Source organism: Cavia porcellus, unplaced genomic scaffold (assembly GCF_034190915.1).
Source record: "Cavia porcellus strain 051 isolate PalLab524CR breed Dunkin Hartley unplaced genomic scaffold, mCavPor4.1 scaffold_23, whole genome shotgun sequence".
NCBI classification, from domain to species: domain Eukaryota; kingdom Metazoa; phylum Chordata; class Mammalia; order Rodentia; family Caviidae; genus Cavia; species Cavia porcellus.
In genome coordinates this window covers 23,341,180-23,365,873 of record NW_026947506.1, presented here as the reverse complement: position 1 = coordinate 23,365,873, position 24,694 = coordinate 23,341,180, and the positions used below count along the sequence as shown (strand labels likewise).

At 39.2% G+C, this 24,694-nt stretch overlaps 1 long non-coding RNA gene across 2 annotated transcripts in view; it reads left to right on the top strand.

Moving 5' to 3' along the window:
- LOC111756934 (uncharacterized) overlaps positions 1-16,632 on the top strand; it is a 133,873-nt gene extending 117,241 nt beyond the window's left edge. For both annotated transcript variants that reach the window (XR_002791326.2, XR_010042278.1), the window contains 3 exons: positions 8,396-8,548; positions 10,097-10,187; positions 10,327-16,632. This is a non-coding gene — a long non-coding RNA (uncharacterized LOC111756934). The remainder of the gene's footprint in view (positions 1-8,395; positions 8,549-10,096; positions 10,188-10,326) is intronic.
- The last annotated feature ends 8,062 nt before the right edge of the window (positions 16,633-24,694 follow it).

Sequence of the window (24,694 nt, the reverse complement as noted above, 5' to 3'; positions counted from 1 at the left end):
ATCATCTCACATGTCAGCCTTATATTTATGACGGTCAAATTCCTTCTTACTTTTTTTCGTGAGAAATTTCTATTAGAGACTTAAATATCTCTGTATACTCACTATAGTTGATTGCAATGCTCTGTAGTGATTGGTGAGACACTTTTGTGCTCTAAGCTATGTTAATACCCATTGGTACAAAATGGGACTTACAAGGTTTCTGATGTTCTCTTTCATGGCCAACCACTGAGAACAGAGTATGGAAATTCTCTGTCAGCTAAATGCACTGTGATCCTAAAGCAGAAGCCTCAATCAGTGAATTAAGAGTCACACATAACCAGGCAACTCTCCTTACAGGATTGGTAAACTTTGGAATCTTAGTGCTACGGAAAAGAGCAGTGGGGCTGGGGATTTAGCTCAGCGGCATAAGCACCTGCCTTGCAAGCAGGCAGTCGTGAGTTCGATCCCCGGTACCGATAAAAAGGAAAAAGACAAAAAAAAAAAAAAAAAAAAAAGTAGAAAAGAGCAGTGTGAGAAGTTTATTTGCAAGGAGAAAAGGAGGAACTCATTTTCCACTGGCTTGTATTTATTAGAATGAAAAAAACACTATAAATATTGTAAAAGTGCTGACCCTCCAAAGTTCCACAAGCCAAATTGTGTAAAGAATAAGATTTCCCTAAATTTCATCATGTTTGCAACAGGTGTGCTGGTGAGCTTGCTAATACGAGGCATCCCCAGAACCGAAAGAGAATGACAAAAAGACCCAATTTGGAAAACCATGTGAGAACCCATAGCTCCTTCACAGAAGACAGCTCTCAAGACTTGCTGTAATAATTGGATGAAACTTTGAAACAGAACCAAAGAGGTTGCATTGTGCAAGCCAGAGGAAACTGAACTGGGAATTAATGTGAAAGTATTTGCAAACAATTGTTAGTGAGTCTAAGAAAACTGGTTTGAAACAGTTCAATGAAACCTGCTCCCAGCAACTGAGGTCACCAACAAAATGCATAGGAAAAGGTAGTGCAATCCCTTTGAAAAAATAGCTTTCTTGAATGTAGCATCTTCCATGGGTATCCAGGACAGTGGGCTTTTATCATCACTATTTGTACAAGAAAAACTGAAGAGGGATTCATACCATCCAAGCCACCTTGCAACTTTTGGGCTTGTTTATCTTAGAAATACATTTTAGGCAAAGTAAATTCTGCTGAAAATATTTCATATTTGATTACATAAAAGCAGTTTTGCCTTTTACTTTATCTCATTTTGAGTCATCAAATATCAGACATTATAATTCTACTTGAGTTAAAAGGGGAGAATAATATTCATGGTAATTACAATTGGGGACTAGGGAGCCAGAAAAAGTAAGCTTAATCCAAAGGAGGGGAGATATTTCCTGAATCCACCATCGCTGGCTTGCTAGTTTCTAAAACTAACCTGCGTGTTTCCATTAAATAAGAAATGTCTTCACAGAAATCAGATTATCTGAAAGTGTATATAGAAAGCTTGGCCAATTCACTTGAATACTTCTCCAGCCAAGATCCTGTTGCTTTATTATTCATCATGACTTTTTATTAAAGGAAAGTTCCCATTTTTAAATCTTTCTCAGAGAATAATAATCTAAGTCCTTGAACTAATTGAATCCAAATAAATCTCAGGAAGTAGAATCCTAATCAACCCTTAACTGAGAAATAAAGAATTTCCCAGAAAGAAATTTGCTTTAAATGATCCATTGGAAAAGCTGAAGAGATACAAAGAGCTACAGTTGTCTTGAGTCCAAAGAGTCTTGGGAGCATGCCTGTACAAAGCATCGGTATATTCCTATAATACAAGGTGAAGATATTCTGAATTTTTCCTTTCCAAGCTGAATTACTGAGAAGATAGATTCATGCAAAACAGAGATGTAGAAATATCAAAATGGTCTTGATAATGAGCTCATGTGACATCATGTCATTATTGCAGAAAAATAATGCTACCAGCTTAATTATGCACCAAGAGAGGGATGCTCAAGATGACAGGATACCCAGAAGTGGTGGCTAAGAGAGCAAGCTGAATCAGTCGCATCCCTGAAAGACATTTCCGAGCCTTAGTTGTGAACCTACAGTCATCAGCAAAGTGTGATGAGAGTTCTAGTACAAGTATCATATTGTTGCCATGAAGGTTAAATAAAATTATGACTGTATTTAGCACAATAGTCAGCTCAGAGTATGATAAACATGACCAAAATGCATTTTTAGGTAAAAAACTGCTTAGCACTCCTGTGCATGCAAGGCTCCAGGAGATGCTTTTTCTGCAGTGAGATTATAAAGTGGGGGTCCATAGGCTGATGATGTGACTTCCCTTTGGTCTGTGGGGAATGCAGGTAGTGGGAGGGGCCAGTATGAAAGCTCATGGGACACGTACCCGTTCCTACCCAGCTTGTCACAGCCTGTTTCTTGAAAGATGCAATAGCTGAACTTAGTCTTTGACTTAAAAATTAAAGGAAGATAGATGCACTTATTGTCAGGGTGCCAGATGCACTGGAATTTTTTTCATTGTCTTACTTTGCATTTTTCTTTGACCATGATTTTTTTCCTGGTTTCTTTCTTTCTTTTGTTTGTTTTTTTTTCTACTTTGCGGTGGATTAGTCAGGTTTACTTTCTTCCTCTTTTACCATCTGTATGTGGAAGATTTTTCATTTAATTTCTACTCTTTTGGTGGTTACCGTTTGCAGTGACTTTTGACACCAAATACACAGATTTGAACTAAATGACACAGGTCAAGACACAGTCCTTTACAAGACTGCTCTCACTTTAGATGTCCATTACAAGCTTAGGCTTCCAGACCAATCACTCTAACCAGAAGGCTACAGTGTAGAAGGTTTCATGACCCACAGAAGTTCTATACTTCACAGGAATGACTCAAAATACAGGATACAAATCAAAAGAAGAAAACACAAGATAAGGTCTGAGAGGGTCCTACTTATAAAATGTTTGTACCCTCAAGGAAGTATCTTCCTTGCTCATTCCTGTGAGACAGCAGACAGATGCTGCAAGAGGGGAAGCTTACCCAAGAGTTGGTTTCATAGTTTTTGTTGGAACTTCACCACATAGCCATGAACTATTGGATTATTGCTCGAGGGATGGAGCTCAGTCTATAGTTCTCCTTTCTTTCCCAGAACTTCGACTCAAATCATGGGGTTAAAATCTGTAACCTGGTCACAAGGCTTAGCCATTCCTCACCCTGAGTCATTTTGTCAACATAAATTATAACCGTAAGTTAGCTCATGAGCATAGACTCAAGTGTGGTCTGAGAGATTTACTACAAATTGCAGACATTACTATCACCTGGGAAACTCCAACGTTTGCAGGCTACCTCTGAAGAACTAAGGAGAAACTTCTAGGAAAATGGGATCTATTTTTTTCTCATTTTTTTTAATTAAGGGAAAACTAAATTTAAAAATAGCGGGATATATTATAGTAACTTTTTTTTCCTATTAACCTGATTTGAACCCCAGTATTGCTCTCCCCATCTTGCTCTGTCTGATTATACTATATTCTATTTCGTTTGATAGTTCCAGTTTGAGGGTATAGGCAACCACTTTGAAGGCAATAAGATGTACTATGACGCCCATTATGGTTTGACTATTATCTTTTTTTCAAGTCCTGTAAGGTCTCCAGTGTAGGTTTTATTGGTCTTCTTCTGTGCTGTTTTGATCAATTCTATTGTACCTGATGATATAGGCAACTCAATTTAAAAATAGCAAGAGGCACAATGGTAACCACTTTTGATCACCTGGTATTCTATTTTTGCATCATGTACAATGCCCATCCTTCTGTTCTAACTGACTATGTTTTGCTTGGTCACATTTGCTTTTATTCTCTTCAAAAAAGTAATAAGAACTGTGGGAGTAATAAAACCCAAAAAGTGTAATTGTTATTGTAAAAAAGAGAGGAAAGAAAGGTGGACTAAGGGATACAACTACAGGTATGTGTGAATGTGTAGGATGGAAAACCATATTACTGAGCTTTTGTTGGATCATTGAACGGAACTGTCTCCAATATCACTGTATGAATGTCCACTTTATATGCTTTAATTTTATAATTTGGACAACTGTTTCTAAGACAATATGTAACCTATTAACTAGTGATTTCTTACTGTATATTTTTTCTTGAAATTCTGTATTACTTGTACCCTTTTACTGCTTTGTTTTTTATGTCCTTTCTTTTTTCCTCTTTAAACAAAAAGAAAGAAAGAAAATGGAGTGACAAACAGCAGAGAATGCCTCTCCAAGATTTGGTGTCCAAACACTCACTGGAATAAAGCAATGTGAGGCAAAGGAGGAAGAAAATGAGTCCCCAAGACCCAAGAAGGACCTGAAATGAGAATTGAGGCCCACAGAAAGATAAAAGGGTTTAATGAAATATCCAGGAGATTAAAACTTCCATTGGGAGTATATGCAGTAGTATAATCCATGTGAGGACATAATCTCAAATATAGAAGACAAGATTGAGGTTAGTGATTAGGAAAAGAAAGATATCTTAAAAACAGCAAGGGACCACAGCAAATCCATACAGCAGCTGTAAGATGATGCAAAGAAGAATAACACAAGATTGATCAGAGTCAATGACAAAGCAGGAGACAGCACAAATGACATTTAAAAAAAACCAGTTCACGGACCTCATGGCAGAACACTTCACTGGCAGCGAGAAGAGTTTGATGTACAGGGTAAGTGATACATAAAGAACTCCAATTAGCCATGATAAAAAAATAATTAGACTGCAAGCCATATAATAGTCAAAAATTCCAGAAATTCAATATAAAATAGGATATTAGAAACTACTAGAAAAAAGAAATAAGTCAACTATGAAGAAAAATTCATCAGAATTACAGCGGATTTATCAACACAAACCATTAAGCCAAGGAAAACTTGGAGTAAAGTATTTCAAACCCTAAAAGAAAGCAACTTCTGACCCAGATTGATGTACCCTATGAAATCATCTTTCAAAATTGATAGAGAAATAAGATACTTCCATGATAAAGAGAATCTGAGGAAATTAGTGTATATAAACCCAACACTCCTAAATGCACTGAAGGACATTCTAGAAAGAGATAAAAAAGATTCCAACTCCATGAACACCAACAGGATGAATCTACCAGCAAAGCACATGAACAGGAGGAGGGGAGCCAATAACAGAAAAATAACATGACAGTAATAAGCCAATACCTATCAGTCATAACCACCAATGAAAACAGTCTCAATTCTCTAGTCCAAATAAACAGACTGGCAGAATGGATGCAGAAGCAAGAACCAAGATCCAATAATATGCTGCATACAACAAATATATTTAATTCAAAAAGAAATTCATAGATTTCACAAAGTACAAGATAGAGACAAGAAATGATGTCCAATCTTTCTATTATCTCGATTTGAAGCCCTGTATTACTCTCACCATCTTGTTTTTGACTGAGGTTCCTATATTCTGTTTTGCTGGATAGTATCAGGTTCGAAAGTTTAGGCATCAGCTGAGAAGATAATGAGATTCATTATAACGCCCATTCTCGTTGACTTCTATCTACTTTTGAAGACCTACAATATCTCCAATGTTTTGGTTTTGTCGGTTTTATTCTTTACGGTTTTGTTCAATTGTATTACAACTAATGATATAGGCAATTCTATTAGAAATAGCGGGAGGCATTATGGTAACCATTGTTGATCACCTTGTATTATGTTTTTTATATTATCTATTATGTCCACCCTTTTGACTTGACCGATTCTGTTCTGTTATGTCACATTTGGTTTTACTCTCTTCCAAAAAAGCAACAAGAACTGTGGGAGCAATGAAACCCAAAATGTGTAATAGTCACTGTACAAAAGAGAGGAAAAGAAAGTGCTCTAAACTATATAACTGCATGTATATTTAAAAGTATAAGATAGAAAATGCTATCACAGAGTTTTATTGGATCATTGAACAGAACTGTTTGCAGTATCATTGTTGGAATGTCCACTCTACAAGCTTTAATTTTGTGATTTGAACAATTATTTCTAAGATGGCAATATGTAATCCATTAACTAGTGATTTCCTACTGCGCATTTTTTTATTCTGTAAACCTGTATAACTTGTACCCCTTCACTGTTTTTTTTTCTTTCTTTTCTTTTCTCCTTAAATAAAAATTAAAAAAAAAAAAAAGAAATGATGTCCAAACAATATTAGCATAAATAAATATTGTGAATTGGGGATGGTGGAAAGGAAAAGGAAGAGAAAATGAAAAATGCCTACACACACAAGATAGTTAAAATAGTTCATTGACAAGTAAGATTTGTGCTGTATAACTATGAAGCCAAAACCAGAAAAGGACCTAACCAAGAAACGGAACCACAGGCCAATCTCCCCAATGAACAGAGAAGCAAAAATTCTTAATAATCTACTGGCAAAGAGAATGCAGCAAATCATCAAGACTATGACCAAATAGGATTCATCCCAGGGATACAGGAATGGTTCAAAATACATAAATCAATAACTATAATCAATCATGCTAAAGAGCCAAGGACGAAAAACGTATGATCACTTCAATACATCCAGAAAAAAAGCATTTGACAAAGTCCAGCATCCATTCATGATAAAAAAAAATAGTCCTACAAAAAATTGGAATAGATGGCCTTTATCCCAATGTGATACAAGCCAATAGCCAATATTGTACTATATGGACAAAACCAGAAAACTTCTACTCTAAAATCAGGAACAAGACAAGGATGTCCACTGTCATTACTCTTTTTCAATATAGTTCTGGAAATATTAGTCTGAGCCATTAGAGAAGACAAAGAAATAAAAGGATTATAGATAGGAAAGGAAGACATTAAGTTGTCATTATTTGAAGATGACATGATATTCTATGTGGAAGATCCCAAAAACCCCATCAAGTGTAGCTTGATATAAAGTCAACAATGAAAAAAATCAATGGTTTTCCTGTACACAAATAGCAAATTCACTGAGAGAGAAATTAGGGAAGCATGTGGAATGTCAAACATGATATACTAGGAATTAATACAATGAAGGAAACAAAAGACCTCTACACTGAAAATTATAGTACTCGGAAAAAGGAAATTGAAGAGGATGTCAGAAAATAGAAAGATATCTCTTTCTCCTGGGTTGGAATATCCAACATAGTGAAAATGGTCATACTCCCAAAATTTCTATACATATTCCAATAGCTTATCTCATAAGATTAGAGAAAACAATCCTAAAATTCATTTGGAACCAGAAGAGACCTAGAATAACAAATTCCTTCTAGGCCCCAAGGCAAAGCGGGGAGCATCACAGTCCCTGACTTAAAAATTATTGTTGACAAAGGTGCCAAACATCTCCATTGGAAGAAACACCGTCTCTTTAATAAATGATGCTGGAAAAACTGACTTTCTATATGCCAAAGATTAAAACTAGACCTACATCTTTCGCCATGTACTAAACTACAATCAAAATGGATCAAAGATCTAAATGTTAAAAGTGAAACACTAAATCTGCTGGAAGATAGAATAGAAGACATAGTGTAGGTAAAGATTTTCTGAACAAAATCTAAACTGCAAGGAAAATATTACAAAGAAACAACTAATTTCTCATCTTATTAAAAAGCTTTTGCACAGCAAGAGAAACCACCAATAGAGTGAAGAGACCTCCTGTAGGAAAAAGTTTTGCTAGCTGTTCCTCAGAGAAAGGACTACTATCTAAAATATATAAAATACGCAAGAAGGCCTGGGGATTTAGCTCAGTGGCATAAGCACCTGCCTTGCAAGCAGGTGGTCATGAGTTCGATCCCCGGTACTGATAAAAAAAAAATAGATAGGTTTCCACATCAACTATTATCTAAAATATATAAAGTACTCAAGAAAATCAAACCCAATGTGTATAAGGACACAATCCAAAAATGAACGTTTACAATGAATTGATGATTCTCAGGTGAAGAGAATAGCAAATAAATATATTAAGCAGTGTTCAACATCAGTTGTGATTTGAGAAATGCAAATTAAAACACTGAAATTCCATGTCACCCCAGAAAGAAGGACTATCATTAAGCAATCAACCCATAACAAATGGTGATAGAGTTGTGGGGAAAAGAAACCCTCCTCCATTGTTGGTGGGAGTGTAGACTGGTGCAAACACTGTGGAAATCAGTGTACAGATTCCTCAAAAATCTAGGATTAGGACTAGGACTACCAGTTCTTATGAATAGAATTTTCTCCCCCAACCCTGGAAGGACATTACAGATCTTGAAGGGTCTGATGAGCACATGAAAGCAATATTTCAGCTCTCTGGTCTTGAAGGTCAAATTTGTTCTCTTCCCTAGAACAACCCACTTTGTCCTAGACCCAGGGCTTGTGTGCTCTCCAGGGTTTGTTGAGTCCCTTTTTCTACATAGAAATTGTCTTGTCATCTTTCATCAGAAAACATGCTGAACCTTTAAAGAAGAGTATATTCCATCCAGATTCCTGCTTGTGGAAGGAGAGAGTCCTTTGAGGTCCGCCAGTTGGTCATTTTGCCAGATGTCCTCAAAGATTCTGCGTGTGTTCATGCCTTGATGACAGCTAAACACACTTGTAAGTATGCCTTTTGGGTCTAGTTTTTCCAGATCCAAGAATTACTTGAGTTAAGTAGACACCAGCACATCTCAATTAATTATAAATTCTACTCTTCTTAGCAGTATACCTACTAGCACCTAGTTTCTAACTAAATGAAAGAGAATTTCCCAAAGTCATCCACAGTGTATGAAAAAAAAGGCATTTGCTGAGAACATAGTGGAAGAGAAATAAAAAAAGTGTGTGTAACATGTGTGTGTGTGGTCAGTTTTTTTGTTGTTGTTGCTGGTTTTTGTTTTTTGAGATTTTTGTATCAGGGATCAAACTCACAACCCTGCACTTATCAGGCAAGCTTTTGAGCCACTGAGCCTAGTCCAGGATTTTTTAGTTTTGGTACAGGGCCTCCCTGAATAGTTCAGGCTGATCTTGAAATCACTGTGTAGGCCACACTGGTCTCAAACTCTCTCTGATCCTCCTGCCTCAATTTCTCAAGCACTGGGAGTATGTGATCAATGCTTATTATTCACAAATTCCATCCTTTTATAATGCATTTGTATACTCCAAATCAACTCCACCTGCATTTTTGTAATCATTCATAAATATTCAGACTGGTAAAATCTGAATTGCCTGTAAGGCATTATTTTAGCTGAGACCTAAGAAGATTTTCTACTGCAGCTTATAGTATAAACAAGTGTCCTTTTCACTATCAATCTAGTGCCACTATTTTTTTTTTCTTCATTTTTCTTCTGGTGACTTCAACATTTAAAATGTCCTGTAAGTATGGTCCTGACATTCCTTCTGGTGTCCCTAACACAGAGAGGTTGTGACATGCCTCATAGAGAAGACCCATATGTGTGCTAGATAAGCCACATCGCTGAATGAGTTAAAGAGCTGTTAGATACACGCACTCAGTAAGAAGCAGAAACACACTTAAAGTAAGATTATGCACTGATCTATTGATGAAAACATAACCAGAGTTTCAAGGGACCTAATCCTATATTTCTCTCATACATGTTCTTAATTCTGTTTGTAGTAACTATTTATATCATAACTATTACAGATAAGGAAATTAAATGGTACATTCCTATCAAACTAAAAGAGGGGGTTACAGGGAAAATAATAATAATAATAAAACAAAGTAAATTACATCACCGAACAATGCATTTTGATGATTTTCTTTAGGAGTGAATTTCAGGCTTCACACCTCTTAGAATGGAGTTTACTGTATTCAATTTAATTTCAATCTGTAGATATAGATTTCCTTTAAGGGACACCAGAATGCGATTTTCCCTACAAAATGCACAATTTTTTGAATTTCCTCCTCCGTAACTATACCCAGTGTTGGGTGATAGTAGTGTTCCCTTGATCTTCACAAATTTTATAAAACATTTCCTGAAAGATGCATTTCTGTTCTTTTTTTTATGTGAACATTCCTTCTATCATTTCAGTTATCATTTTTAGAATAAAATTTCATGGACATCATTTAAAGTTTTTTTTTTAATATAGGTTACAGCTTGTACCAGGATAATAATTAAAATTTTTGTTTCATCCTCTTGGTTAAACTTCCAGGACTAGCTTGGAAAGTACAGAGAAAATGAAGTGGGAGGAGGAAGCAGACAACACCCCAGAGTTCACAATTGCCCGACCTCAGGAGCTCAAGGTTGTGGACAGTGCTCTATATTTAACCAAAGAGATATTTTGAGTAATCCTGAAAGCAATGTTTTTCCACGAATTTTCTATAATAATTTTTTCCTAGGCAACTTTAACAAAAATACTGTCTTTTCTTCTGTTTTTCCAAGGCGATGCAGGCCCGCAGAGGACTTCCTTTAAGAGGGTGGAGGAGTCTGCCAAGCAGGGCAGTCTATTCTAGTCAAATCCCAACTTTCCTGGCCAAACTCAATCATGCAGGCTTGGATTTTGTGGATGGTTTTCCTCTGCTAAAAGAATGGAGAAACAAAATTGTTTTCTTATGAAATGCGATGGCTTCCCAAAATGTCAGTCAAATACTACTGATGGGTTTTCCTTAGACTTCCGCTCTCCTGTTAATATCCACATCCCATGGAACAACACAAAGCACACCTACTGGTACCAACAACAAATCCCAGCTCCATATGTGGACCTCCAGGGACTCTGCCGTTGACAGCTAGCTTTACCCCTTGGGACTCTGTATGTGCTTAAAACACCACTACCACATTTTCCCACCCAAGGCTGACCCCACAGCAGCCAACCCTGCCTGTCCCTCATGCCTTACACACTTGAACCCAAGTGGAAGGAGTTTGTTTTCTTTGTCTTGCTTGTGGAAATTAATGGGGAGTAGCAAGAAAATGCAGTCAAAGACAGAAGTGATATCCTGGGAAAGTGACATCTTAGAAGCTTCCTCCAAGATGCATCATCAACACAATAAGAACATCTTGAGCCAGAAGGGACTGAGCCAGAATACGACCAGCGAGGTCTCAGTGAGTGTTGAGAACAACCATCCAAAGCACAGCAGATTCCAGAATGGAAAATTAGGAACACATACAAGGAGTCAGACATTTGTAAATATCTTGTACAAAATTGTTGGGAGTGGAAGGCTCATGATTTTAATGATGTACAGGAAGTCAGTAACCGCTGTCCTTTAATGTCATGATTCTAATTGAAATCAGATTTCCTCTTCCCTTAAACCTTCCTAATTTGGAATCTTCCTAGCAGTCTCCTCTCCCTCTACACTCAAGGCTCACTGGTGCATTCTTGGTGGTCGTGTCTCTACCTAGAGTGCTTTCTCTGTGGCTCTCTGCTTGGCTGTTTCTTCCCTGTGCTGTAGGTGCAATCACCTATAGCAACCACCTATTGTATTGTAGGTGCAACCTCCACCAGGCACCACCACTTCTTGCCTCTAATGTAGCTGTGTCTTTGTCACAGCCATGTGTCACAACCGAAACTTATTCTATTTGGTTAGAGTTGAAGTCTAAATGGGTTATTTATGTATTCCTATGCTCAGACAAATGGTAGTATACCAACAATTACCTTTAGAATGAATAAAGATGAATAGGGAATGAAAAGAATGATAATTCATACTGCTAGCTGCATGGCCTTGGAAAAGCAAGCATGTATTATCTATTGGTTGCTTTTTCTTTGCTGGAACAAAATATCCGACATCCACAACTCAAAAGAAGAGAGATTTACTTTGGCTTACAGTCTTCAGAGGTCTCAGCCATTGGCTGGCTGGCCCCAGGACAAATGAGGCAAGGCAGAAGGATGAGGTGGAATGAACCTGCCCAAACTATGGCAGTCAGGAATCAGAGAGAGAAGGGAGAAGAGCCAATTTCATGACCCCAGTGATCCAACTCCACCCAGACCACACTTCCCAACCTCAATTTCAACTACTGAATTCATCAGTATGTGCATCCATTGATCAGTACAGCACCCCATGACCCAAGGACCTTCCATTATCGTGTGTACCAGGCTTGTGGTTTGGCAAATATCAAAGAATATAGTAACCAACCAAAGAAGAAGGATAGGAAAGTTTTTTATTGAAAATAAAATGAGAAACAACTCTTCGATTTTGATTTTGTGTAATTGTTTAGTGGGCATCTATCATGGGTGGCTTGATGAAGTTTAAAAAAATGACCAACTGAAACTCATGTTCCCAACCCAGTTCCTTCACATTATTTTCCATAAACTGGGATCTTTGAAAGAAACCAACTATTGTATGTTATAATTTCCTCAAAATCCAAAGACTTAAGTAGGGTACAGCTGCACCTCCCTTTAGGAGGGTCTCCATTCCATATTGATTGAGGTCAAAGTCCTTGTTCAGCATTCTTATTTAAATTTCCATTAAATAATTTAAATTCCCATGGCCTATCCACCTCTATGTCAGGCCCTTCCCCTATCTAGCTACCTAACTCATAAGCTACTAAACTATGTTCTACACTTCCACAGACATGAGATTTTTGTGGGATTTTAAATTGAAACCCTAACAAGAAATAAACAAAATTTCAGAAATAAAACCAGAAAGTACAAAGCATTACTCAAACATCAAGAAGTTTTTAATATTTAAGTTCAGACACTGAAGAAAATCCTAGAAAACAAACCTATCATGATACTTCCCTTAACTGGATTCTTTGCATCAAACCATTTCTTTAGAAATCCATGAATTTGGGCTGGGGATTTTGCTCAGCGGCATAAGCACCTGCCTTCCAAGCAGGCAGCTGTGCGTTCGATCCCTAGTACCGATAAAAATGAAAAAGACAAAAAATAAAATAAAATAAATCCATGAATTTATCATTTTCTTCATTATAAATTGCTACCTGGACCTGAACTTTCTTTTTAATGTAGACTGGATATGCCTGTGACATAAGGAATACTTTCACCAGCAAATGTCAGAGGTCTTTGTGAGCAATGGTGTCTCTGTGACTAGAGCTCAGTCATAACAGTCACAGTCTGGGGACAGGTCACCATGTATGTGTCAGAGCTCTCTGCTCCAAGACACTGGCTTCACTCATCCTTTACTGGAGCTGGTGTTCAGAAAGAGGCAATGTGAACAAGGAGTCCATACAATAGAGTAACTTTTCCTCCCGCCAGCCCTCAAACTCACAAGACTTTAGAAATTCAATTCTTTTGACCATTCTCTTTTAAACAACAGTTCTCAGAAAAGAAAAAAAAAAAGCTTTTCAAAAGTCAGTGTAAACTACTATTTATTTTAAAATCGAAAGACTAAAATATTTTGGCTCCTGAATCAGATTTCTGAAGGTATTTCACTGCCTCTAATTAATGTCAGATTAAAGACATTTTTAGTCAGTCCATACAGACTCATAAAAAAAGATGGTGATATTTACAAGAGTTAAAAAAACAAATCCCAAGCACCATCTGCCATGGGTGATCCTGACAGCTCTAATACTAGGCCATTGTTTTTCTGGAATTGAAATACAGATGACATTATTGTACGTAATCACAGATTCCTATCTCTCAAAAGAGGAAGATATGCCAGCGACAAAAGGAATATGCAGCAATATAGAGGGACATCCGATATCCACATAGAATTGGTACAGGAGAACTATAATTCCCAACCAGTGAGATATCAAATGTGCTGAGTTCGTGGTCCCACACCATCTAGGAATGAAGTCTTGAAGCAAAGGAAGAAGTGAGACGATGTGGTGGACTAACTAATGGTCAGCTTGTAACACCCAGTTGAACTGAATCATCATAGTGCTGGGTGTGGAAGGCACACCCAAGAGTTGGTGCCAACATCGTAAAGAGGGAACTGGAGGAGATGAGAGTGTGCTATTGAGTCTCCTGCAAAAGCTTGTCAGGCTGGTTTTCCTGATATGACTTCAGCTCTTCTCTTCATTGAAGGAGCTTGGGTCCTCGCTGCTGCTGCAAAGGGCTGCGGTTCTTTTGTGGGGAGCTCTGGTTCTTACCTTAAGCGTTGCTTCCTGACTCCATGAAGATTGCTCAGGCTGCTGGCAGACCCTTCACTCTACTGGCGCAGAACTTATAGCCTCTGCTACTGACTTTTGAGCCTTCCCAATGCAGGTCCTTGATACAGATTTGCATGAGATATTGTTGTGGGCTCTAGGCCTTCAGCTGGACTCACGTAGGACATTGCAATGAGATCCTGACCTCAGCTGGATTCTTTGGTCTCTAGTGTGTGGACAGATCTCTTGCACTCCTTGGCAGTTGACTTTTTGGATGAGTATTATAAAATAGTCCTATAAATTATGCATCCTGTATCCAATCATTCCCCTGTAAACTCTGACTGCAACAGGCGAGTTTTACTAGAAATAAGACTAGCTGGTGGATTCCAGGAGCAGTCCTGAATGGGGTGCCCACTGAGGCCCTTTGGCAGGGTAATCTGTATGGCAAAGTTACAACATGAGTACTGTGTGGGTCAAACTCCCACCACGCTACAGCAGTGATCACAAACGGACAGCACATGTGCCATCACAGGCATGCAGAGCCATTTCTGCAGACTCATGAGCCAAGTCAGCCCAGCAGCTGAGTGCTGGATTTCAGTTGTGTTTCTTCTAAAATAAAATCTTAGTATTCAGGTTTAATTGGAGTGTTGGCACTTCAGAATAAATAAGTGGGCTTTGGGTTGCAGCTTGGGTACTTGGTCTCTGAAAGGTTTAGCATCACTGCCTTATGGAATTACAAGTATATCCACTTAGCTTATATTGATCCATTAGGGAAACAAGCCACACAGTAAGGATGCATGGAAAGAACAAAGGCATTTGGAAGGAGGGATGGGTCCAAAGCTGGGATCGTCCACTTGGTGATCCTAGCTGTACTTACTGGACCACGGAGCACTCATTAGAGTAAAATTTCAAGTTACTGCTTATCACATAGGGAGGCGGGGAAGCCTGGCCGTTGTATCTCCCACAACTTCTTCAGATGCACCTCCAGCCACAGTGCTGATGTTTTTTTAATTTTTCTGTGCTGACTTGCTCAAAGGCCCAGTCCCTCTCAGCTTATATGTGAAATTCTATCTAATTTATTTGTCTATAATAGAATGAGGAACATGTGATATTTCTATGGAGGGTCAGCATTACATTTTGAACAGAAAATGTGATGGTGTAGACATCTTTACTCCAGATCTCTATAGTTGTCTGGTAAATCATGTGGGTTAAGTTTTTCTTAATGTATTACCTAAGGCCTAATATTTAAATAATTTATCACTTTCATTCAGTAGCACTCAGTTATCTCATGATTATAATAAAATAAACATGAAGCTAGTTATACGTTTCGGTTGGGGGGAGGGAGTCCGTCTCCTGAAATTTTCTCATATATAGAAACTTCTCTTTAAAATATATAAATGTTTTTTTTTAATTTTCTCAGCTCCATCAAATGTTGCTAGTCAAAGCTCACATGTAGGAATTTATACTTCTACTGATAGGCCAGGAGCAGTCTGATGGATTCAATCTAATTTATTTAGATTTCAAGAGTGGTGAAGAAATGATTGTTTTTGAGGTCACATCAGGACCTTTTTTTCTACCAAGCAACCTTAAGACATTTTCCCACCACATGTTGGTTTCCATTATTAGGAGCTTGGCCAACATGTATTTAGTTTGGCAGCCAGCCACAAAATGTTTGCTGAGTCTCGATGGTACCAAGTTTGACAGAAAGCCCACTGGAAAGAAAGGTATTTTCAAGTTAGTATTTTCACATCAAAAATAGAAGGCTAAACGTCTCTCTTGTGAAAAGAAGAGCTTTATTATCCTGCTGCACATTCTTCTGTGATGGGAAATACAGGCATCTTGTTTTTACTTACATCTCCCTAACACTGCTAGGTAAGAGAGAGTATTTTTGGTGACCGCAGAAGAATCCCCAGATGCGAGGACAGGATTGACTGCACAGTTAAAGGGCTCGTCTGAGAGAGCTTCCAGTGTTTCTTCTTGCCAAGTCGTCTCTCTAGAGCAGGGTGTTTGGTTTTACAAATGCCTCCTTGCTGGACCCTGGTACCTTAGTTTAACCCTTTCAGTCACTCTACAGTTGAATACAATTGAAAGCCTCCTATTTTGTTCTAAGGCTATTTTCTGGGCAAAAAAAAATTTTTTTTGATGGTGACTGTTTTTCAGAAATGGCCAACCAGCCCCTCAAGTCCCATGTTAGCTAAGTCTTTGTTAGCAGGCAGTTTGATGTCAGTTCTTTGGAGAATACTAGTAAAGGGCAAAGAGGATCCCTGACAGTGGTCAAGGAACTTGATCCTGAGGTCCTGAGATATGTAACAGTCATAGCGATTCCAACATCTAAGGTGCATCACATCATTTACAAATTTAAATTGCTTAACTGGCAAAAGTTGATGTGACCATTAATCTTGATATGTCCATTTCACTGGATTCAGAAAAGCCTGGCAGATCAGTAAGAATGCTTGTGGGTCTGGGTGAGCTGTGATTGTGACTTTGGACACAATCTATCATCTTTCATCTGCTCTTCTCCAGAATGTTCCCCCTACTCTGCTTTCTAGTCACTATGAACTAAGCATCTTTCTCCGCCATAACTTCAACCATGAACTGAACCTCCTGAAACTGGAAACTAAATAAGTGTTTGCTCTTTTAAGTTGTGTCAGGTATTGTGTCCCAGCAACTGGATCAATGCATTTGATTATTAAATTATTGTAACTCTAACATGGATATGTGCTGTGGTCAATGCCATTATTGTTTATGACCATTCACTCCTCTTTTCCCTCAAAGAGGATCACTGCCCCTGGATATACAGAGTAGCATGCTTCTGGGAGCAGAGGTAACAAATCCAATCATGTGCTTTCATCAGATATTTGCCTCTGTCCTTCTGCCATAAAAAAGGCAACCCCCAAATAGGGACTGAACCCTTAGCCCGAGTCCTTGAAGGAAAAGATGTATAACATATGCCACTATTGTTTACTCAGAGCTGCCAACATATAATATAAACAAGAAATCAACATTTGTTATCATTAGTCATTGACACATTAGGGTTCTTTATTGCTGTTGCAAAGTTAACCTACACATCTACGACATCTATACTATCACTTAGGAGAACATCCAAGAATATGACAAAATATTTATGACAACAAATATCATGGTCTTAGAACCACAAAATCTAGAAAATTCAAAGGTAGCTGTCAAGATTTCAGGTTGTAGAGTCAGATTTGAGTCCAAAGCTGCCATTTGCTATCTCTGAACTTCAACAGATGATTTATTTATCTATTTATTTCTTTATTTACTTACTTTTTGTGGTGTTGGAAATTGAATCCAGGGACTTTCCACTGAGCTACATCTTCAACCCTTTTTTATTTTTTTTTAATCAGTGTACTGCTATGTCATTGAGGTGGCCAGGCTGACCTCAAACCTGCAGGCCTCCTCCCTCAGGCTCCTGGAATGTAGGGGTCACATGAGTATACCACTACACCCAGCTTTTTCAGATTTCTTGTCTGTAAAAGAAAGCACAAGTAATAGCCATATCATAGAATTATTTGAGAGGCTTTAAGGGATGAGAGCTTAAATCTACAAGTGTCCCCCATTAAGCCTTGGGCAACAGGTGTGGAGATAAATATCAGAAACAGGGGGCTTAGTAGAGAACTCATCTGAGAGCAGAAGCCTCAGCTGATGAGGACAAGGGTTGAGGAGGCTGAGGAAGTAGAGCTGACTTGCAGCAGGATGTGATATGATACCACAGCAAGGTCTACAGCTAGGATAGACCTTCAGAAATAGCTCAAATTGAGACAAGAAGAGTGGCTTTTTCTTTCAGATTCTACTGACCATTGGATATAGCCTACTCCCAGGAAAGGAGGCAATAGAATTCAGGCCAGCCTGTACTCTCTGCCAAGAGTCTATTCCAGAAGAGGGTCTTGGCTGTGAGCCACCAACAGCCAGCAACAAGCAGCCGGAGAGAAGAATGGCTGGTGCAGAAGAGAGTATGTGCCTGCAGGCATCTGGCCTTGACCTCAGGCAGAAGTACTTCCTGTGTGACCCGGATTCACTTCCTACAGGTGATAAATGACTCCAATTTAATAAAGTTCCTCCAGGATCCCAAATGCTCTCTTTTCTTGGGAAAACTGCACCAAGAGGTTTAGTAGGACAAACTTCAAAGTGGCTGCAGTCTCTAGTCTTGGAATGCAAACAAATATGCCTCACTTCCTTCCTGCATATCTGTTCTAGATTCCACTTACCTTGGGTGCCACCTCTTCCAGAACAAGTGACTTCCCTGTGTGATATTTCTCAGATCCTCAGGGTGTGGTCATTAAGATGGTTCCTTCAATGACAAAACTGAGCAGAAGAATATGAAGAGATGTTGCAGTAGGTGCCACATTCATGCATTGCTACCCCCATGATGTGACCGCACTGCTTTCCCCACTTAATCATCAGACTGATGTACCCCTTGCCTGGCACAGGGTCTACAGAGACAGGGAAACAGCTGCTTAAAGCTCAGTGTCCCCTAGTACAAATGTTTGTCTTGGGAGCTGTAACTTTAAAACCCATCCTCGAGTTGTAGCCATAAGAAGCATAGATTTCACCTAAGAATTTCCTTTAGGTTGCATTAAAATTTATTTGAAAACCCATTGAAACTTTTCCTTCAAAAAGAGAACTCACTTTCCTCTCCTCTTGCATGTGCACTAGGCTGAGTGATGCACCTCTATCAAATACAACACGTGGAAGTCACATCCAAGGCTAGTCACTCTTGAGTTGTGCCCCCTGTAGAAAGCCAGCTATTATCACGAGGATGTGCAAGCAGGCATTTCTCTGACTTGTTAGGTTCCAATAAGAGCCCTGTACTATTTCAGGATCCTGTCATTCTCATTGTTCTCAGCTTTGAAGTAGCCTCTCCCTCTCACACTTCTTAATAACTGCACTGCCCTCACCTGTACATTCCTTATCACTTTAGAGATGATGGTCTCTGGTTCTTCCTGAGGAATAGTGGGCATCAGGGTTTTCTGACATTGTTCTGCTGTGCTCATTTCTTTGGATTTGTTTAACAAAAGGATAATGACATTGTTTACTTCATAAGCAATGGAACACCGTTTCAAAATCAGTGGACCACTCCCTTTTCTAGGCTCCAGGAGCAATTCCCACCATGTATTACCACTGTTATTCTGGCTCTTTGCCAGGGAGAACTACCTCATAGGAGAGGGTTTCCAAATTAAGAAACTTCCACCTCATCCAAATATATGATGAGCTGTTTTTGAACAAACCCCTTCAGCACTCAGCCCATCCTCCTCTCCAGTCGCCTGCCAATGTATGTGGTCTTGAACTGTGTCTCTCTGAAGGTCTGGTCCCTCCTTTAGCATATCCATACTCCCCCAACTTGTTGCCACATGAGACCAGTGATTCTTCTGATGACCACATAGGAAGGCAAATGCAGATCCTAAGGGAAAGGAAAATAATGTAATATTTTAGCAACCTTAAATTTAAAGTGGGAAGGTCTAGACTTCTGCATGGAGAAGTGGATGCTTAGTAGGTGGAGAATGTCAAGGGAACTGGGGAGAGTTCAAGATTTCCAATTAGGGCCCTGCCCTGAATGTCGTCAACTGTCCAAAATCAGGAAGATAACATTCTCGAGAGTCCAGCTACCCTGAGATTAAGCCTGGGCTTTTCCTGCCCTCTGTTTGCAGATTAGAGTCCTCCATAGTCTGCTAGTGAGATCATAGAGTTGTCATACTTCTCTTTAAACTGACTAATCACTACCAGGCTTTCATTATCTTTCCTTGATACATTTGTTTGGTTCCATGTTCTCAGTACTACTTTGCTAAACATCTGAGACATATGCCAGAGCATTTCTGCCCTGTCCCAGTTCACTGAATAATTGCCCTCTACTACACAGGATCAATCAATAGTGTTCCACTCATCACTGGAGATGGGGCTTCACTGCTGGTCAACTGGTGGTTTTTAAATACTTCCTTCACACCCATCGGTGACACTGTTTCCAAAGACAATCATTGCATGGTGCCTTCAAAAAGACATGCCTGCTGAGAACAGGTAAATGCTACTTTTTCCAGGGAAAGGTTCTTCTAAATGTCATAGTGCTAAGGGTCTTGAGATGAGAGTTGCTAGGTACTCCCATGAGCCTTAAATCCAATGACAAAGAGTCCCTTTCAAGAAACACATGAAGAGTAAGGTGAAGTCCATTGGAGACCACAAATTATAAACTGAATCTAGAGCATTTCTGAGGCCATCCCTGTCCTGCTCTGTAGGCTGGATGGGGATGTGGAATCCTGCCACTTTCTTCTGGCCACAGCTGAAGTCCTATGGCTCGTGAAGCTGCAATGTTCACAAGGCAAGATAAGACCTGCTAAGGACTCTAAGGGTCTTTAAAGCAGTGTAGGGGTATCAGCAGTGATAACAGTAATAGAAGTAAAAGTTTCACTTGGGGAAGAAAGGGTTTCCTTATTGACCCTTGTCTCATCCTTGCAAGAATGCTTTGTTCTTTTTACTAGCCCACAATAATTGCAACCCAGTTCCAAGAAAAGTACACTGCACCCCCACCTCCCTGGAGGAAAACATGTGTATGTGATCAATAAATGATGGCAAGCTTGGAGAGTCTTTGTCTTTGCCCATCCTGAGGCACTCATCTCCCAGCTCCTCTTTCACGCAGGACTGATTCACTGCCTTTTATTTAATCCTTCATAGTACCCCTCCTACAGGCAGCTGGAGATCTTGACCAGGTCCCTGAAAGATGTCAGGACAGAGGCAGAGATTGGAAAGATGCATCTGGAAGCCAAAGAAAGCTAACATTTGCTAGCAAACATCCAAAGCTCAGATAGAGAGGGATACAGAGGATCAAGGAATAACTTCAGGCTTCTAGCCTTCTGAATCATAAGAAAACAAACATACAACAAATGCAGTGCTGTTTTAAAACACTCCATTTCATGGAAAGCCTGAAGCTGATAGAGACCTTCAAAGATACCTTGAATCAAGAAACAGGGCAAGAACATTTTATTTCTTGTACTGGCTTTTCATTCTCTGTATTACATGTAGCAACCCCCACAAAGGTAGTGCACCCTAAGATGAGACAGCCCCATTCAGCCATGGGCAGTTCCAAAGTATTGATTAAATGTGGCAGTCAGCAGGCAACATCTCTAGCAGCTGGAGAAAGGAAGAGAACAATCAGAATGGCATCTAGGCAGAATTTAAAATAAGGGCACCTCTATTCAGAAAAAAATTATATATATAATTTTATGCATATATATGCATAGTTATTGATACCATATATGCAACAAAAATCACTATTATGAGCTAAGCTATACATGAATATATATATATATATAATACATTACTATATTGCAGAAGAGACAAATTTAAAGTATAAAGAGCAAAATCAGATCAGTAGAAAAATTTTGTAGGTGGGGATACAAAGAAATGGTTAGGGGCCAAGAAAAGTTTCTATGTTGCCTACAGTGGCCATTTCACAAGTGCGCATACTTGTTAACATTTTCCAAGCTACAAGCTCAGGTGGGTACTATAAAGTCGAGTTTTTAAAACACTAACTTCATGCAAGCCTCTGCCTCTGTTCTGAGCAGCCCTGGTGTTACTGGGTGGAGGAATAAAATGACCACTCTTTTCTTAGCTCTCACAGCCATCCAGAGCTCTACATCAGAGGCTTTCTCCTAATTACCACAAGGCAAGATGACAGGGTTGTCTGTCGCAATAAGAATTCCTTATTGTGGCTAAAGAAGCCACAGAAGGTCATAAGAACACTCAGTTCCAGCATCATCATGTATTTACCTAGGAGATCTCATGGCCAGTTTGACCATATTGCTCCTTCCCACTGTCTCTTTGCTTTCGGATTCATTCATGGAGACACCAAAAGGTCAAAAGTCTTACTCAGAGTTGGTGACAATGAGTCAATGACCGTCATCCCTCTGTCTTCCTGTCTCTAGCCTGAGCACTCACCCACAGAGGGGCCCACCAGCTGGCAGCATTTTTTAGAATTCCCATCACTCCCACTTCCTCAGCCCTCTTCCTCTTCCATATCCCTACCTTATCACCAAGCACCAATACATATTGTGAAATAAAGTAATTAAGGAAAGGTTAGCAAATATGCAATAGACAAGAGTTACAGAACTTAACTGGCTTGTGACCTCAAGACAATTGTTGAAGTACTGGATTTTCCAGAAGTTTCAAATAACATTCACCTGAAGAAAGGAACATTTTTCACATTCATTCATCTTAATAAAGCAGACAAAGCAAACAATAGTATAATCAATGGAGCATTTTTGCTCCAGTAAACTTCAAAATTGTATAGACTATACAAACAGTCCTGTGATTCTAGAGTTATTGAATAAAATTGATGATCAAAACACTGGAAGAAATGATCTAATTGAATATGGAAGAAATCCCTGTGGTTTCCACTGAAAGACATAATCAGACATCTTATTACATTAAATGTGTGATCAGACTTTAGACTTTAGAACAGGTTCAGAATTTCTAGGCAGGAGAGCAATGTTCTCTAGCACAATTGTTCACCCCAATAGTTTGCACATAAAAATATTTTTAAAAATATAGATTCCTAGGTCTTGCTCTGGAGTTCCTATGTGGTTGCAGAGTGAAGCCCAAAAACGTGTATTTTTTTTAAATGTCCCCAAGGCAACTTTGATGTGCAAATACATTTGGTCCACTCTAGTTCCCTGCTTCTTAAGTCCTGGGCTTAAAGACCTTTTGTTCTATACTGCAATCATTAAGAATGGTACTCAAATTATCTTAGATCTTATATCCCTGTGTATGAGATCACACCTCCAAAGCAGACCTATTTATTTAACTGCAAATTTATGCATGAATGCAACATATTTCAAGAAAATCCATGCTTAAATCCAAGAGAGTTAACAGGCAAGAGAAAGCAAATAATTCACGTGATGTTCAGACACAGGCACTTCCAATTAAAGGGATCAGATACACCATGTTTAGAGTCATTACCATGAAGCTGTATATTTTGTGTGACATATGGTTTGCTTGTACCATGATCTTTGTCATTTCAACACAACAATAATTTCAAGTGGATCTAATATATTCCTAGTGAAGTGAAAAGTCACTCAAAGACTTTTTTCTGATCAAATCATGAAAAAATAAGAGTACAAAGCTATTCATTTTATTATGCTACTTCAGTGACATCTTCCAGAATAAGCAAGGTGAAATGAAGCAGGAATACGAACCTCCATGTAATGCTGAGGAAGGTTGGATCAGCAGCTCCCCACATGTGGCATTTTAGCATATTTTGTGGAATGTGGCAAGATCCAGGAAGAGTTTCCATCAAGTTGGTAAAACCTCCAAATGTGTTGCCCTGTGCCAGAGTGTGAGTGCCTCAGAATGAAGCAACCAGAGCAGGAATTGCCAAATTTGACTAAAAGCCCATGACAGTGTTCTATTCCACTATAATGCTTCAACCGTGTGAGTCAGGGAGAAGTGGATTCAAGAGCTCAGCCCTCTTTGCCAGGGCCCTGGGTGCCTGAGAGGACCTGTCAGACTAACATGGCTGCCGCACTGCAGCAGGGAAACATGGCCTCCCAGTGAGAGTCTCTCAGGGGAAAACACAGGGGTTCCCCATCTCCATTCTAAATTTTCTTCTACTTCTCTCCTTTTTTGTCACCAAAATATAATGGCATGTTAAAAATAAACAGTGTTGCCTTGTTACAGATCTCTGTTCTCCTTTCAATAGTCATACAAGTACCAGTGACTCAAGATCCCCTAGTGTGCCCCACCACAGTACGGAGCGTTGGGCCCTCTCCTTGTTTCTCTCCCTATCTCTCTGCCCCAGCTTTTGTCTCATTCTAATCCCTAAGTATCAGCCACCCTTCATTTCCTCATTACCTCTGGATAAATAGCCAGTCCTCTCTTAGGAACTCTCCTGGCCTTATGTATTTATTTTGGTATAATTTATTTTTCTGTCATCATTTTCTTTGTCCTCCATTTCTCCCAGGAAAACACAAAATAAGCAGGAAAAGTGAAAAATAAAGAAAAACAAGACCAAAACATTGTACTAACTTAACACAAGGGGGGAAATCTGGCCCGCTGTGGTCATATCAGCATCTTCAGTGACTGGGAGTTTTCTGAGCGGCCCTTAGAGACTTTCTTCCTCTATGCAATATTTGCATCTTTAATGTACAACTGAAGACAAGCTCTTGGCACGCATGCAAAAGCTTTGTGGAAGATAGGGTTTTTAACCTCAGGTTGAACTAATAAGTACTGGAAATTTTAAGAGTTTGCTTTGACCTTTTGGGTCACTCAGGATGGGGCCTTGCCTGGCAGTTGTTAATGGTGGTTTGATTGGGCTCCAGTACTGTTTTTAAAGAATCTACTTAGAGTCTGGCCAAGTTAAACACATTTTCTTTTCATCTCTACTCGCAAGTCCAGGTCTTCAATCGTCCTTTGGTTCTTCTCTGGAGTCGTTCCAATTTGTTGACAAGTCTTGCAATCTTCATTTCAAACTACATCTTAATGTCTTCCTGATAGTATCTCACGCAGTTTCCTCAGGATCAGCACTTCATTCTATTGCTGCCCACACAGTGAGCTACATGTGGGAGCAACGGTCTGGACAAAGAGGCCTCAAAACTGCCCGCGGGAGAGGACTGTAGTCAGGGCTAATGGATGGGCCTTTCAGAAGAGCGGATCCACGCTATTGTGGGGCTGGCCAGAGTCTTTTGCTTTGCTTTGCTTTATTGAAAATGATGTCTTTTGCTTGACTGTAAAACTATACATGGATACCATTGCTGAAGAACCTAAA